Source organism: Quercus lobata, chromosome 4 (assembly GCF_001633185.2).
Source record: "Quercus lobata isolate SW786 chromosome 4, ValleyOak3.0 Primary Assembly, whole genome shotgun sequence".
Lineage (NCBI taxonomy): Eukaryota > Viridiplantae > Streptophyta > Magnoliopsida > Fagales > Fagaceae > Quercus > Quercus lobata.
Genome location: NC_044907.1, coordinates 13360577 through 13376029, shown reverse-complemented (window position 1 = coordinate 13376029; position 15453 = coordinate 13360577). Strand labels below are relative to the sequence as shown.

The 15453-nt window shown below is 30.2% G+C and overlaps 1 pseudogene across 1 annotated transcript; it reads left to right on the top strand.

Moving 5' to 3' along the window:
* Positions 1–3187: 3187 nt before the first annotated feature.
* Positions 3188–15217, top strand: LOC115987174 (annotated as a pseudogene). The gene is made up of 13 exons (XR_004090997.1): positions 3188–3682; positions 3803–3889; positions 9502–9768; positions 9942–10047; positions 10261–10375; positions 10896–11028; positions 11426–11613; positions 12144–12330; positions 12441–12508; positions 12873–12963; positions 13044–13235; positions 13340–13420; positions 14905–15217. The product of XR_004090997.1 is annotated as a probable inactive purple acid phosphatase 27 (transcript).
* The last annotated feature ends 236 nt before the right edge of the window (positions 15218–15453 follow it).

Genomic DNA, 15453 nt, shown 5'->3' with positions numbered 1-15453 from the left:
TATTTATTCACGCATAACTACATAATTTATTAAGTTGATAAGTTATCATTGGTGTGTAAATTTTTTTGGAAAATTTCATTTTAAATTCTAAAATTTAGGTATAGTCTAAATTAAACTTTATAGTCTTAAAATTGATGTACAAATTAAATCTTGAAATTTTGAAAGATAACAAGTTAACAAGTTAATTGAGGGTTATGTTAACAAGTGTTAATTGACCATTTTAAAAAAAAAAATTATACCACTTTTATAAGAAATATAAAAGATTGTAAAAAAATCAGTTATAAAAAATTTCTAAAACTATTTCCTAAACTAATGCCTTTAAAGTATCCATTAACTTTTTCTCATTAATTAAACATCCTAGATTGAACGCCAGCCACCCTTTGCCCACACTCCGTCCAATGCCGCAAGTTTCCATCCTTTACACTCACAATTAAGCAATTATTATTTTTTTTTTCGTTCTTTAAAAAAATGGATTTTGGTATAACGTTGACTATAGGCATAATGTCTTCAACGAGTAGGGTCTTTTGATTTTATTTTTACTTGCTTGTTTGAAAAAGTGATCAGCGAAGGTTGAAAATTTTCACCTTAAACCTCAAATTGAATTTAACCAGCCCAACATTATTGGGTGCAAATGTTTATGAAAAATTCCACACAAGTGGCAATATTGCACATGAAATCCAAAGTACAATGAATTTGGACTACCCTCTACAGGTAATTCCTTCTGGGCGATATGTCCAGCTGCAGATGGGTTGCCCTACAATTGAAGGGCATACTAATTCTTTAAAGCCTTTGCAACAGTTCCTGTAATGTTGTTTTGACAAAGTTGAAGATGAAGCTTGGCACATTTTAGTCAGATTTCCAAGTTGATCAATGATAGAAAATGCTCCTATCGTACTTTCCTAATTAACTTTAGCATGCCATACTACTGATTTGATCAATGAGGCAATCATGTTCCTATCATAATCCACACCGACCTAACCTAAACAAGCCTACTATTTTTTTGGTGAACACGTGGCAAACTACTTCACCATTTTGAAAATGATACTCCTCCACAAGATCTTTCATAATAACAGGATAAGTAAATTATAGCTCTCTCTCTCTCTCTCTCTCTATTGGGTTTGTGTTTTTTGGAATTTATGTTTATCTTCTACTAATAAAAACGGGTTGTTCCCCTACATGCCCAAAAATATGTACAATTTTTCAAATAAAAAAAATGTTAATTGATAAATCATTATTCGGAGGTTAATCAATAGTGCTCTTTTTTAAAATTCAAAAACCACTCATTTCCAAAAAAAAAAAAAAAAACACTCATTTGAAATCTCTCTGACCTGTTTGATTAGAGATTTTTAATATTATTGTTTAAGTATTGTGGAAATACATATAGGATAAAAAAAATATTGTGAAAATACGTGTTTTAATGTTTAAATACTGAAAACTTTTGTTTAAACAACTATACCAAACACTCCTAACACGTTTAATACATAAACTTTAGTATCTATAAGTGTATTTATAAATTTATAATAATCACCTCCAGTCCATCACATAGATGAAAAAAAAATACTAATACTAAATACTACTAGTAAATAGTACTATCTGCTGGCATATAAATAGTAATTTTCCATGTTTTAAATAGTAATTTAAAACGACATGTCCATTTTTCCAGCATGCACCAGTTCCTAGGTTTTGTCCTTGGAATATTCTTCCAGCCACAAGCATATCCTAGCGTGTGAAAATTTCAATGTAGTTCTTTTATGAAAGAGAGAGTGGCAGCATCTTTTAGGAAAGCCTGTCTATTGTCATAACTCTTAACAAAGTTTTGAATGAGTTGTGTTTACATTGAAGGTTGGACTTTGGAGCTCGTATGGTTGCTTAATTTTGATACACGAACCATCTTCCATTGAGTAGATCCCTGTATGCCTAGGTATATTCTGTTTTGAGTGTATACAACAAATTATTATACTCTACTCAAATTAATTCAAATTTTTTGACAAGAAGAAATATTATTATATGGTGGCACTTTGATTGACCCGATATGTTATTAGACGGTATAAAATGGCCCCTTTTGACCTAAACCTGACCTGACCCATTAGCAAAGTTCAGACTCCTAAGTATTTTGGAAAAAATTAAGATAAATTCTACGTCCACATCTTTTTTACAATAAATCATAAGTGTTAAGCTATTATTCTTTCTAATTTAAATTACTTTTTTATCCACCCATAACAACTTTAAGATTTGTTGTGAAAATATTGTAGACATAACATTTCTCGAAAATTAACTGCTATATGTACGTGAAATTAGCATTTTTTTTTAGCAAAAATACAATTAAGAAAAAAATACTTGCAGATAGATATTAATATTTAGGATATAAAATAGAACTTTTTTAGCATCTCGGATGCTAATGCTCTAACTAGTGCAATTTCCGTACATTTGCTGGCTCTCAATGCTATAAACTATATGCTTTAACTTGACGACACCTACCTAGATAACCACCAACTTAAATTCAAGGACCATTCTTTAAGACGTTTAAAGAGTTGTGTTTGGAACTAAAACTATTCAATTTAGCCACGAAATGTAAACGAAAAAAAGGAATATTAATTGTGGTCTTATAATATATATTGATAGTAAGACCTAGAACCACAAGGAAGCTAGCATATGCCATTGGACAATAAGACCACAAGACTTTTTCAATGGATTTTAGCATTTTAGTATCCAAAATCTTGCTTTTATCACAATTAATGTTCTAATTAAAAAATTTTGTGTCAAGAGTTTAGTTATTTTAATTACTTTGGTTAAAATTCATAATCAAATTTTCAATATACTATAATGATACAGAATTTTAACTAAATCAGCGTAGAAAAGAAAAATTCACCAAAATTTTGAAAAAATTTCCTTTTAATTAGTCATGGTGGACTCAAGTGAATTGAAGATAAAAGGATGTGAAAAATACGATACATTTGTTTTGTGTGGGAGTAGAACTCATAAATAAAATGTGAAACACTAAAACACACAAAAGTCAATAAACTAAGGCCAAAAAATATAACAATGACAAGAGTAATCAATAGAATCGACAATCTTATGTACGCAACTCTAATCCCACATGTAAATCATTTGGCCAAACATACAAACTCCTATATTCCACATATATAGGACCCTTACCCACATTCTTGCACTACCTTAATATCCTCCAACGCTCTCACAAAGTTTTCTTATCTTCTTTACCAATCAAATCTCTAAAAAAACTCAAAATAACAACATACTCGTATAAACTAGAGAATCAAAAACCTTGTTTCTGCTTCAGAAACTCAGAAATTCTCTAACCTAGCTATCAAGTGTATATGCACTTTCCTCTTATGGAAACTTCAAGCTCTTCTTGGGTTTTCAAATTTTTCTTCGCCCGCTTACTCATTTTCTTTCTTTCTTCTTCTCCTTGCTTTTCATGGAGGTTGCATTCTTCAATTATCAACTCTACCATTGAACACCAAAATCACACATTTATATCGGAATTCCGGGTAGTAACTAGAAGACTCTTAAACGAGTGTCCTGATCCAAACCCTTATCTCCAAATAGAAGTTACTCCAAATTCCAACCTTGCCGACGAAGAGAATGTCACGGTTACAATTAGCGGAGTTTTGGTTCCTGATGAGCATGATTGGGTTGCCATGATTTCTCCTTCTAATTCAGAGTAAGATTAACATATAAGAACCCATTTTCTAACTTTTTATATACTTTCTTTGTGTTGTAATTATCTCAACTAAAGGTTGGTGTTCACCTTTTTTTTTTTTTTTTTTCAATGAATATGCAGTATCTCAAAATGTCCATTGAATGAAGTTCTATTATAGAGACCGGAGATCTGACTAAACTTCCATTACTGTGCCATTATCCTATCAAGGTAAGATAAATATTAGAATGAATAGAGAGACCTCAAATAGTTTGCTAACATATGTCTTACAATTAAAACCTCAAATAGTTTGCTGGCTGTAATTTTGTAATTATTTAAAATATTTCACCTCTCGGTTTGCATTTCCCTCCTGGAAGACCAACTTTTTTTTCTTTTTCTTTTTTTCCTGAAAATAAGTATATATAGATTTTCGTAGTAAAATATAACAACATTAGTGATATATGGTTCCTTTTTTTTTCCAAAATAAAAGGAGGCATTGTTTGGTTTCATAGGTTTGTTAGTAACTTAATTACATGTCATTGTTTTAGCTATTTCTCATGGAACCGGAATTTTTTTTTTCCATGTTATCCTTTTTCATTTATATTTGGAATGAATATATTCTTTGCTTTTTATTTTTCCACATGATAATTGATAGATGAACGACCTCTAACCTCTCAAATATCACCAATATAAAGTTTGATCAAGATTTCCTACATTGACAACAATAAGAGTTATCACTTTTTTGTTTTGTTTTTTGAGATAGTTACAATATGTTGTTAACATAGCAATTCGAATCCTTCTCCCCTTAGATTCCTAAGCATTTTGTGCATGAAGATATGTCAATTAAACTACAAGTCTTTAGACATTAAGAACCATCACTTAACCACATACTTTGGTGCTAATTTTTTCCCCGGTCAATGCTTTATCCTAATTAATTTTAATATTGAATAGAACTTTACTTTAAAGTTTGATTCAATGAATTCGTATATGTATACATGTATACGTGTATCATTAATTTGAAGGTTAATTTATTTCTATTAGAGCTAGCGTCATGATAATCATATATGTGTGTTTAACTCAATTTTTTAGACCAATCCAAGAAAAAAAAAAAATCAATTTTTAGACCTACTTCACAGTGGCAGCTTCAGGAATTTTCTTTAGGGGGTCATTAAAAAAATTTAATAAAAAAAGAACTTGAATATATTGAGTTACCGACCAAAAAAAAAAAAAAAAAATTAATACATAAAGTTTTACAATTTCCTTCTACAAGTATTCAAATTTTGAATTGTTATATGATAGTTTATTATAAGTATCTATTGCCAATGTGGGTAGCTATGAGCCTATAATCATTTTATTTTGTTAAATTTATCTAACATTTTTATTTTTATGCAATTTTTATAATCTATTTGTTATTATTTTTATAAAAATATTTTAAACTAAATGACTAAACTAAACTCATTGGCTTTGTATTAATTATTGGCGCACACAACCACACTCATTTATACATAAAATTATACACTAGTGTCTACCTAACCAATCAAATGCTTGGACAATCACTAACTTTACTTTTTTTTTTTTTGAATTTTACCAACTTTATAACAAAAAGTTATTATAACATTTTTTTTTTTGAGAAAGAAAAGTTATTATAACATAATAACAATACACACATATAATAAACCATATCTATTTCCTAATTATTAAATTATATATATTTATATTATAATGTACATACAAACATTCACACATATCATAATTCACACAAATAATATTATAACAAAAAGTAATACACACAATCAATATTAGACACACTTATACACATAATATAAATTTATAAAAAATAGTGACACTTACGATTCACAAATACTTACTTTTTATTCTTAGAGTTGGAAATACTTGTAATAAGGGTGTGTAAAATTTAAGTCAGGATGTGTAAATATATTTTTAAGAAAAAAATTATAGTATTAAACTAACAAAAAAATATTTTTTATATATAATATTTTTTTTGGGAAGTCAGGGGGTTCATTTGAACCCCCCGAGAATAGTGTAGCGTAGTTACTTTTCTTCGAATTGTTTCACAACCCTTTGAGTGATGTTAATTGTTAACTTGTTATTTACTACTTATAAAAACTGCATGCAGTAATTAATGGTGCTCTCACTGTCATGCATATATTCCTCTCTTTGTTTTCAAAATTTTTTTTTTTTTTTTAATATCTCTCAGCTAACCCATTTGAAATATTATTTTATTCCCAAAATGTTCTCTCTTTTGAAATAGTTTACACGAAGGGATTATATTCCTATGCAAATGGGTTAGCTGAGAGATATTAAAAAAAAAAAAAAAAATTTTGAAAACAAAGAGAGGAATATATGCATGACAGTGAGAGCACCATTAATTACTGCATGCCATCACTAACTAAAAAAAATGGAAAAATTCTACAATATTCTGGGAATAAAATAACGACATATAATACTGAAATTATCATATTAGGAGGGCCATATTCAATTTACATTTTTATTTTGGAAGACCATTATAATATTTCACTAAAAATTACCTTGTTCTTGCAATTTGAAAATCCAACTCTGGGAAATTTTAAAATCTTATTTTTTCTGGTAGAAAATATAAAAAACTTTGGAAGTCTACGGTCCCCACCATGTGGCATATATATATGGTCCCTGCCTGTTAGTTGTGCCTTCACGATCATATCACTTAAGAGAGGCAAACCAATCCGCTTAATAGTTAAAGGGAAAATAATATTATTTTACATATGTTTAAGTATGAGATTTACCACTGCGCACTCTTAACGTGATGATCACTCCACAAATATAAATGTTTGTTGTAGAGTGTGGGGGGACAAGGGTCAAGGTTCAAGTCTCCAAAAAAAAGTTTCACACACATATACACTTAGATTATTCTAAATTAAGTAGAATTTCTATCTTATATATATAAAAAAATAAAAAATAAATAAAAAAGTATGAGATTTGAGGTCTGTTTACTTTAATTTAAAATGTTCTAACTTATCTATAATTATTTCAAAGCATCATTTTTTATAAGGTATAACTGTGTTTATACATAATTTATTTTTAAGTAACATAAACAAATGAAAGTGGGTTAATCTAAGTACATTCCAAGATTTTACTAAATAAATAAATAAATAAGTACATTCCAAGAAGGGGAGGAAGACCAGCTCTATCTATTTTTTAGCTTGGTTGTAAATGTCAATGAAATTAATTTTGTAATTATATCTCATTAAGTTTGAGTGTGAATCTTCTCCCAAAAAAAAAAAAAAAAGTTTGAGTGTGAAGTGTGAACAAATGAAAGTAAGACCAGCAAGTATTACCCACCTAGCAATTAGCCACTTTTTTGTTTTTACTTCTTTTCAATTTATTTGATATAAAGCTAGCAATTAGCCACATCTGTAACGTAATTATCAGTAATCAATAGAAGCCAAAAACGATCACGCAATATGGAAAATGGCTGGTAATAAAGTGGCCTCAAATTGTCTAATGCCTAATTATTTGTGAGAACAAAACAAAAACAAAAAAAGGAAAAAAAATTATTTGTAAGGAATTATTCCATCTCTCCAATGGTTTATTCCTTGTTGGTAATGAATAATGATGGCATTTCTAGTCATGTTCTTTTCTTCCAATTTTTACATGAAAAAGCAAATCATAATCATGGTTTTAAAAACCGGACTGGAGGTAAACCGGATTTGTTTTCATCATTGAGTATTACTATATTGTTGCCAAGATTAAAGTGATAGTTTAACAGTAATGGTATCTTCTGTGTTACCCCATTATGTGGTTCAAACTCTATCTCTCCTTCTCCATTATTTACTCAATAAAAAAAATTCAATGTTGCCATACTTAAGCTATTATTTGCCTGCCTCCTTCTCCATTATTTACTCAATAAAAAAAATTCAATGTTGCCATGCTTAAGCTATTATTTGCCTGCCTCAATTTGTACACTAACAATACAATTTTTCAGGCCCTTTTATAGTTGTAATTTAGTTATGTAATATATTATAAACCCAATATAAAATACTAATATTATTATTTTTGTGTATGTTCTAATAAGTATTACTGTTTAATAAATAAATAAATAAATAAACAATTTTTTATTAAAGATGAAGGTAGGCGCCTAACTTTTTTTTTTTTTTTTTTTTTTGATACAAGATAGAATTCTACTTTAGTCTAATCTAAGTGTATATGTGTGTGAAGCTCCCTCCTAGAGACTTGAACCCCAACCCTTGCCCCCCACACCCTACAAGCACTTATACTTGTGGAAACTTATAATTTATACACTAACTATACAATTTTTCATCAAACCTGAAGGTAGGCGGCTAACTTATATATAATAAATGAGGTTTTATCCAATTATGACTTTTAATGTTTGACGGTTCTTTTATATATAGGGCCAAAAGATATATCTCTCCAGTACTTGTTGGGTTATTGACTCATCCCAGGAAGAAATCATAACAAGTGAAAAAATGCGGTGATATTTTCCTTGCAATATGAAAATAAAAATGATAATTATCTAATTGGTTGGCACCTTCATCTAAAGTTCAAATTTCCTCTCCCCCAATGTAATATTGAATTATTAAAAAATTAAATTGATAAAATATTTAAATTAAAATTTTTTTTTTCCTACATTAAAATTATACATGAAATATAAGTTTACAAAGAAAATAGTAAATAACATCTTATAAATATGAATTTTAACAAGCATGCATATTAAGCAGAACAAGATCATTTTTTTTTTTTTAATAATAATTCAATAATTGGGGTTGGTGGGATTTGAATCATGAATGTCTATTTTTAGAAACACGAAAATATACTAATAAGTTGAACTATAAAACTCTTGGCAAAAGCAAGAACCTTTAATCCAATAATAATTATTGAGTGGTGCCACATTAATGAAGATTTACGTTAGGTTAGGTGTACCTTGATATGTCCCAATTTATATAAAATCATGATCAAGTTATGTCACTTATTAACTTTTATTATATTAATATTTAAAAAAATTATTCATATTTAAAAAATCATGATCAGGTAACCTTGTCAATTAGATGTACTTAACATTTTTTTGATGAAATTAGATGTAACATTAATGATGATGTGCAAGTAAAGAATAACAAAAACTTGTAATCTACTTGTAGGATTTTCAAAAAATAAAATAAAATTATTTTAAGTGGTGTAATATTACTAAAGAATCATATCAAATAATATTTGCCCTTAACCCATAAAATATCAAAGAATTATGTCATATAAAAAAAAATTTAAGTAGTAATTATTTCTTGTAGAAAGGAGAAAAAATTAAGAACTCTCTCGGATATTATAATTGGAAAAAAGAAAAGTATGCATTTAGGTAAGCTCTTTGGAACATGTCAATAAGCTAGAGCCAAAATTACAAAATGAAAGTGATCATTTTCCTTTGAACTCAAATGCCAATGATCCATTGGTTCAGTTGTCACCTTCTCCAATGATGATGTTCAGGGTTTCGATCCTCACCACATATTATGACAATGGTGGTCATATAACTAATGGTATTTGTTTTTCATTTCAAAATGTAGGTAATTGGTTGACATCATTATGAATGCTGATTTATGGGGGTATCATGAATCATCATTTGTTAAAATTCTTTGAAAAAAAAAGTTCTTTCACTTACAATTTCAAATTCTTCAATATGGGACAATTAGATATTAGCAGCTTTTTCCCTTGTCAAAGAAAATAAATAACAACTATAGCTAGCACACTTCTAAGTGAAACTAGGAGTCAATATTTCGTTTGCAAACTTAAAAATAAAATAGAAGAGAATGCTAAGATTACTTTTATGTTTTTAATTTCAGGCACAGTACCTGGGCATTGATCAAGATTATCTCAAATGCACAAAGAAAGAATGCAAGGAATATGACAATGGAAAATGTGTGTTAAACACTTGCAGTGGCTCATTGAAGTTTCATATCATTAATATTAGAACAGAAATTGAATTTGTGTTCTTTGCTGGTGGATTCGATACACCTTGCATTTTGACAAGGTCAAATCCTGTGAAGTTTGCTAATCCAAAACAACCATTATATGGACATCTCTCAAGCATAGATTCAACTGGAACATCAGTAAGCAAAAAAAAATTTTGCTATAACACTTGTCTATTTTCAGTTACATAGAGCAGACCAAAATAAGTTTATTGTGGTCCATACATCTATGTTTCCAAAAGAAGTAAATAAATTTATATAATAAAAAATTTGTATACTTAGAAATTAATTGAAAAATTGTTATGGTGGTGCAGATGAGATTAACATGGGTTAGCGGTGATAAGGAGCCTCAACAAGTACAATATGAGAATAGAAAACAGACATCAGAAGTTACTACATTTACACAAGATGATATGTGTAGTGAGTCACTAATCCCATTTCCATTCAATACATATATAATCAATTATTTATGGTAACAATGTGCTTCTCTCTGGCCCAAATTATTAAGTGAAGGATTTTTTAGTACCCTTTGCATGCTTGAATTTATTGAAAACACATGGTTGTTCACATGCTTCTTCTATAATGGCTATCAATCTTCTACTTAGAATTTCTCGGTGACTGTGAAATGGATAGGTTTAATTGTACCAAGTCCAGCCAAGGACTTTGGGTGGCATGACCCGGGGTTCATTCATTCCGCAGTGATGACAGGGCTTCAGCCTTCAAGCATCTACTCCTACAAATATGGAAGGTATAGCAATAATAGCATTTAGTTTTGTTGGCTGTGGTTTCAGCCTTTTTTCAAGTGAAATATTCCCCTCTCCCGAAATGATACACAAATTAGTTTAAAGCACAAAAGACATACATGCACTTTTTGCAAAACATTGAGGGAACAAAAGAGTTATATACTTTATTTTACAGCTGTTGAAGACCATACACATGAACAAATTTTAATCCATACAACTCACCTAACACTGAACTCAAGTTAACTGAATTTAACTCTTTTTAAAAACTAACTAGACTTATACTATATTGTGCAGTGAATAGTGTCATTAATGAGCTGCATGTTACAGCACATATTGCTGTTGAAAATTATGTATCATGGTATTAAAAATGAAGAAATTAAGTTAAAATAACACATAAAAAGTGTGCACCAATATAAAAGTTTGATCAATGTGTTCAAATTATGATTCCATGAATCAAGAATGGTATTGGTGGGAATTATATATGGTTCCTGATAACTAAGTTTTTTTTTTTTTGGTCTTACAAAGTGATTCTGTTGGTTGGAGCGATCAATTCCAATTCCGGACTCCACCTGCAGGGGGATCAAATGAACTTAAATTTCTTATATATGGTGATATGGGAAAGGCTCCTCATGATGCTTCTATTGAACACTACATTCAGGTATGCATTTTATTAGGAATAATCTATATGGTACTGTATTGGTACATCAAAAGGCAAGAATTAAGAGATTATTTGGCACCTCAATTTTCGCTATTTCCTTGTTTAGGGCACAAGAAATATAATACTTGAAACTTGAAAGGACATCCACCTGTTGTCAAAAAGATCCCACCTCTTTATAGTGAAATTCATTTTCCAGTATCTTTCTAACTATGAGTTTCTCATACATCAACCATTGTTACTTGTTACTTCAATATTGATGCATACAAGTAGCACTACCATAATATCAATTAAAACTCTTAAATTCATATTATTTCAATTGAAGAAATATATGCAAAATGTTACCACTAAAATGAACCAAAGATGTCATAAATTTTAATTAATTTTATGATACATATAGCCAGGAGCCCTCTCAGTGGTTCGAGCTCTGACTGATGAAGTAGACTCTGGAAATGTTGAATCCATCTTCCATATTGGAGACATTAGTTATGCCACTGGATTCTTAGTAGAATGGGATTTTTTCCTTCAACTTATAAGCCCAGTTGCTTCCCAAGTTTCTTACATGACTGCTACTGGAAACCATGAGAGGTATCTTTTCTTTTTGATTCTCTTCAAATTATTTGCTGTTGTTGATGCAAATACTTGCGTACATGAACAAGGTCTTGTTAAAACTATTGGAACATTTTGAAAAATTCACCATCTCTTATAATGCTCAAAAACTATAGCACATATATATGTTCTTCATCACTTTATGATGCTCAAAAAATTCTGGAGAAATTGCATTTTCCTTACATGTATTTTATTAGTCAACCAAATTAATTGTTGAACAATTTATGCCAATTATTTCAAAACTAAGTGGAAAACTTTTTCATTCAATATTTTCTGGTTAGTACTTGGGTTGAAAATTAAGACTGGCTTCAAGTAGTGTCTAAATTTCAAATTGGTTGCCACTTTTAGGCATGCATGATTACAAAACCTGTGTTAATCCCCATATGGGAATTAGTTGCTACAAATTATGCACCATTTACATGTGGCTAATCCTGACTTATCTATTAAGGATCTATAGTCAATCCCAACATTCTGGGACTAAATATTGGTTGTCGCTGTTGTTGTTGCAGGGATTATCAAGAGTCAGGGTCAGTATACATTACTCCTGATTCAGGAGGAGAATGTGGAGTTCCTTATGAGACTTATTTTCCAATGCCAACTGCAGCAAAGGATAAGCCATGGTATTCAATAGAGCAAGCAAGTGTTCACTTCACAATAATTTCAACTGAGCATGACTGGTCGGAAAATTCTGAGCAGGTTAGATGGAACAAGTACTTCTATTCACATTCTTCATATTCAGCTGGGATTTAATTACTTAATGTTTGTTTATCTCTTACTTGTGCCACTGGCATAATGTACTATCACAGTATGAATGGATGAAAAGGGACATGGCTACTGTTGATGAATCAAAAACTCCTTGGTTAATTTTTATGGGGTATGTAGACATCAATTATTTTTCTTTTTGTTTTATGAAATGTTTCCATAATAGGCCACTACTCTATGTGCATAGCTTATTTGTCAATGGATTTTGAGTAAAATATTTATTTCTTATTTCTAACAGTGTACATAATGTCATGTCATTTTATATGGCATGGTGCTAAAGACAACTTTAGACTTGAAATATTTATTTGAACCATGAAATGAAAAGGATTTTGTTCCTTGTCAGCGTGCTCGTCTTATTTCACAAATTCCTCCATATATGTGAACTATCATTAAAGTGCAACCGAAAACAAAGTTGTCCAATTTCAATTGCAAACTGAATTTTCTGCTAGAAATAAGTATAAAATTTGCTGATGCAGGCACAGACCCATGTATACTTCAACAGACGGAGTCTTTAGTGTGGATAAGAATTTTGTTAAAGATGTGGAACCATTGCTACTTGACAACAAGGTAAGCTCCCTTGCCTTCTTGAATTCTTATTAAGCCGTTTTTGGTTTCACTAATCTAATAGTGATAGGACTATAAATTAGGTTGATTTGGCTTTCTTCGGCCATGTTCATAATTACGAGAGAACTTGTGCTGTTTATCAAGAAGAATGCAAGGCCATGCCTACAATGGATGAAAATGGCATCAGCACATATGATAACAGCAATTACAGTGCTCCAGTGCATGCAGTTATGGGTATGGCTGGCTTCACCTTGGACAAGTTCAAAACTGATGATGTAAGTAGATCTCTCTCTCTTTCCCAACTATGTATATATGTATGCCTTTGTATGTAGTAGCAAGGTGAGCTTTTAAATTAAATGTTCTTTGGTTTCTTGGGCAGGTGGACTGTTGGAGTTTACGCAGAATTTCTAACTTTGGTTATGTAAGAGGGCATGCAACAAAGGAAGAGATAAATTTCGAGGTTAGTTTGCTCAAGTTTAATATTCAAACTCAGACTAGATGTATATATTGAGGTTAATTCAAAAAGGAAATCAGATATTTTTGTCTCCACACTTAGGAGTTCCCTTTTTTTTTGTTCTTCCCTATCTACACTTGGTTTTTTCTTCAAAGAATTTGTCAAGTATAATCAACTCAAACATAATGTTATGTAATTTGAAATGCTCTATTGTGAAATAATCTGATTAAGTAAGATTAAAGAAGAGAAAAGAGATGAATCAACAAGGTGGTTTGGCAACGTGCCTACACCACATAAGTGAGCAGCTAATAATCTACCATATGAGAAATTAAATAGAGTTACAACAAGTGTTTATATAATAGAACCTTACCTAATGCAAATTCCAAAATTACCCCTGTTATTCATCTTGACAAACAGACTCTAATTAGATGCTCAAGGCCTTATGGATTTCTCTCCATTCCAATTACTCTACTCTACTCTCACTATGCCCATAAGGCCCACAACTCTGGCCCAATATCAAATTTGAGCCTACTACAACATGCTCTCATAGAAAATTAAGAAAAGTTAGATTATTATGTACTTTCATTTATTAGTTTGGTATGAGAGACGACTCAGAGACTAATCAGGGCATGGATGATGAATCTGGTCAAATTTGCACAACATTCATTCCAAAAGTATTAGAATGATAATCCTTCCCTGCTGCAAGGGCTGCAACATATGCATAAAGGTTTTCCATAAGAAATATTATTTGAAAGATAGACAGATACAAATTCATTCACTGCAAAAGTACTATAATGACATCCCAAGCCAAGGTCTGTGGCCTACTATATAAAAGCAAATCATCAATGGGGTATTTTTAAAGATTCTTATATGGACTTTTGGATTTAAGTTCTATTCAAGTTAGAACTTAGAACTTAGAAAGTGATGTACCTTCCTATCTATATTGGTGAAATGAACATTTTTGCACATAACCCCCTAATGATCTACTGGCTTGAATAATTAGGTTAAACTGACAAGCTAGCTAAAGCACCATCCTATTGAATTTAAGATGTTCCTTTGCCAAGAGCATTGTAACTTAATTGGCACTTCTTGGTGTTTTCAATAGAATCTTTCAGAGTTCAAATTTTTCCTTCTCCAACTATCGATGTATCAACCAACAAAAAAAATGCTTTTACAGGCTTTGAGTTCTATTTAATGTGAATCAACACAATTTTATTAACACAACAATTGACATGTTTTAATAGTAAGAGTTTCCAATCCATTTATGAACCCTATATATGACAACTAAGGAACTGTAGAATGGTAGTATACAACACAAACATATATTATTTTTCTTTTGAAAATTTACTGACACATATTATTTTTCTTTGTTTGCTGATGACACATACGTTATGCTTCTTTGTTTGCTGATGACACATACTTTATGCTTCTTTGTATATCTATTTGAGCATGTCTAAAAGTTGTCTCACCACTTTCATTGGATTTTTCAGTTTGTAAATGCAAACACAAGGCAAATTGAGGACAACTTCCGCATAATTAAAAAGCAAAGTTCTGAATTTGTAGATGTCTCACAAATAATGAATCGCTTTGCCGGGATGCCAATGGATGAGCCCAACACACAGAGTGACATATAGTACCTCTTCTTTCTATCTATAGGATGATCTTCAAAGAATATCTCTAATACGAATTCTTTTGGATTTTGTTAAAGAGAGACTAAGGGCACAAATTAATGTGTATTTGATTTAAAAATAATAATAATAAAGTCAAATTGTATATACAAATATCAAAGAAAACACACACACACACTCACCTTAATTTTGTGCACCCAATAAATTATTAAAAGGTATAGTTGTTTTATAATTCATAATTTAATGTAATTATATTTATTTATTTTTTATAAATATAATTTCAATTTATGATGTTTATTCTATAATGATTACTCTTTATCATCATGTTAAGATATTAATCGATTTTTGGTGTATGTCGGATTCAAACACAAGAGACTTTACAAGTTGAATAATTTCAATTTGTACTTTTGG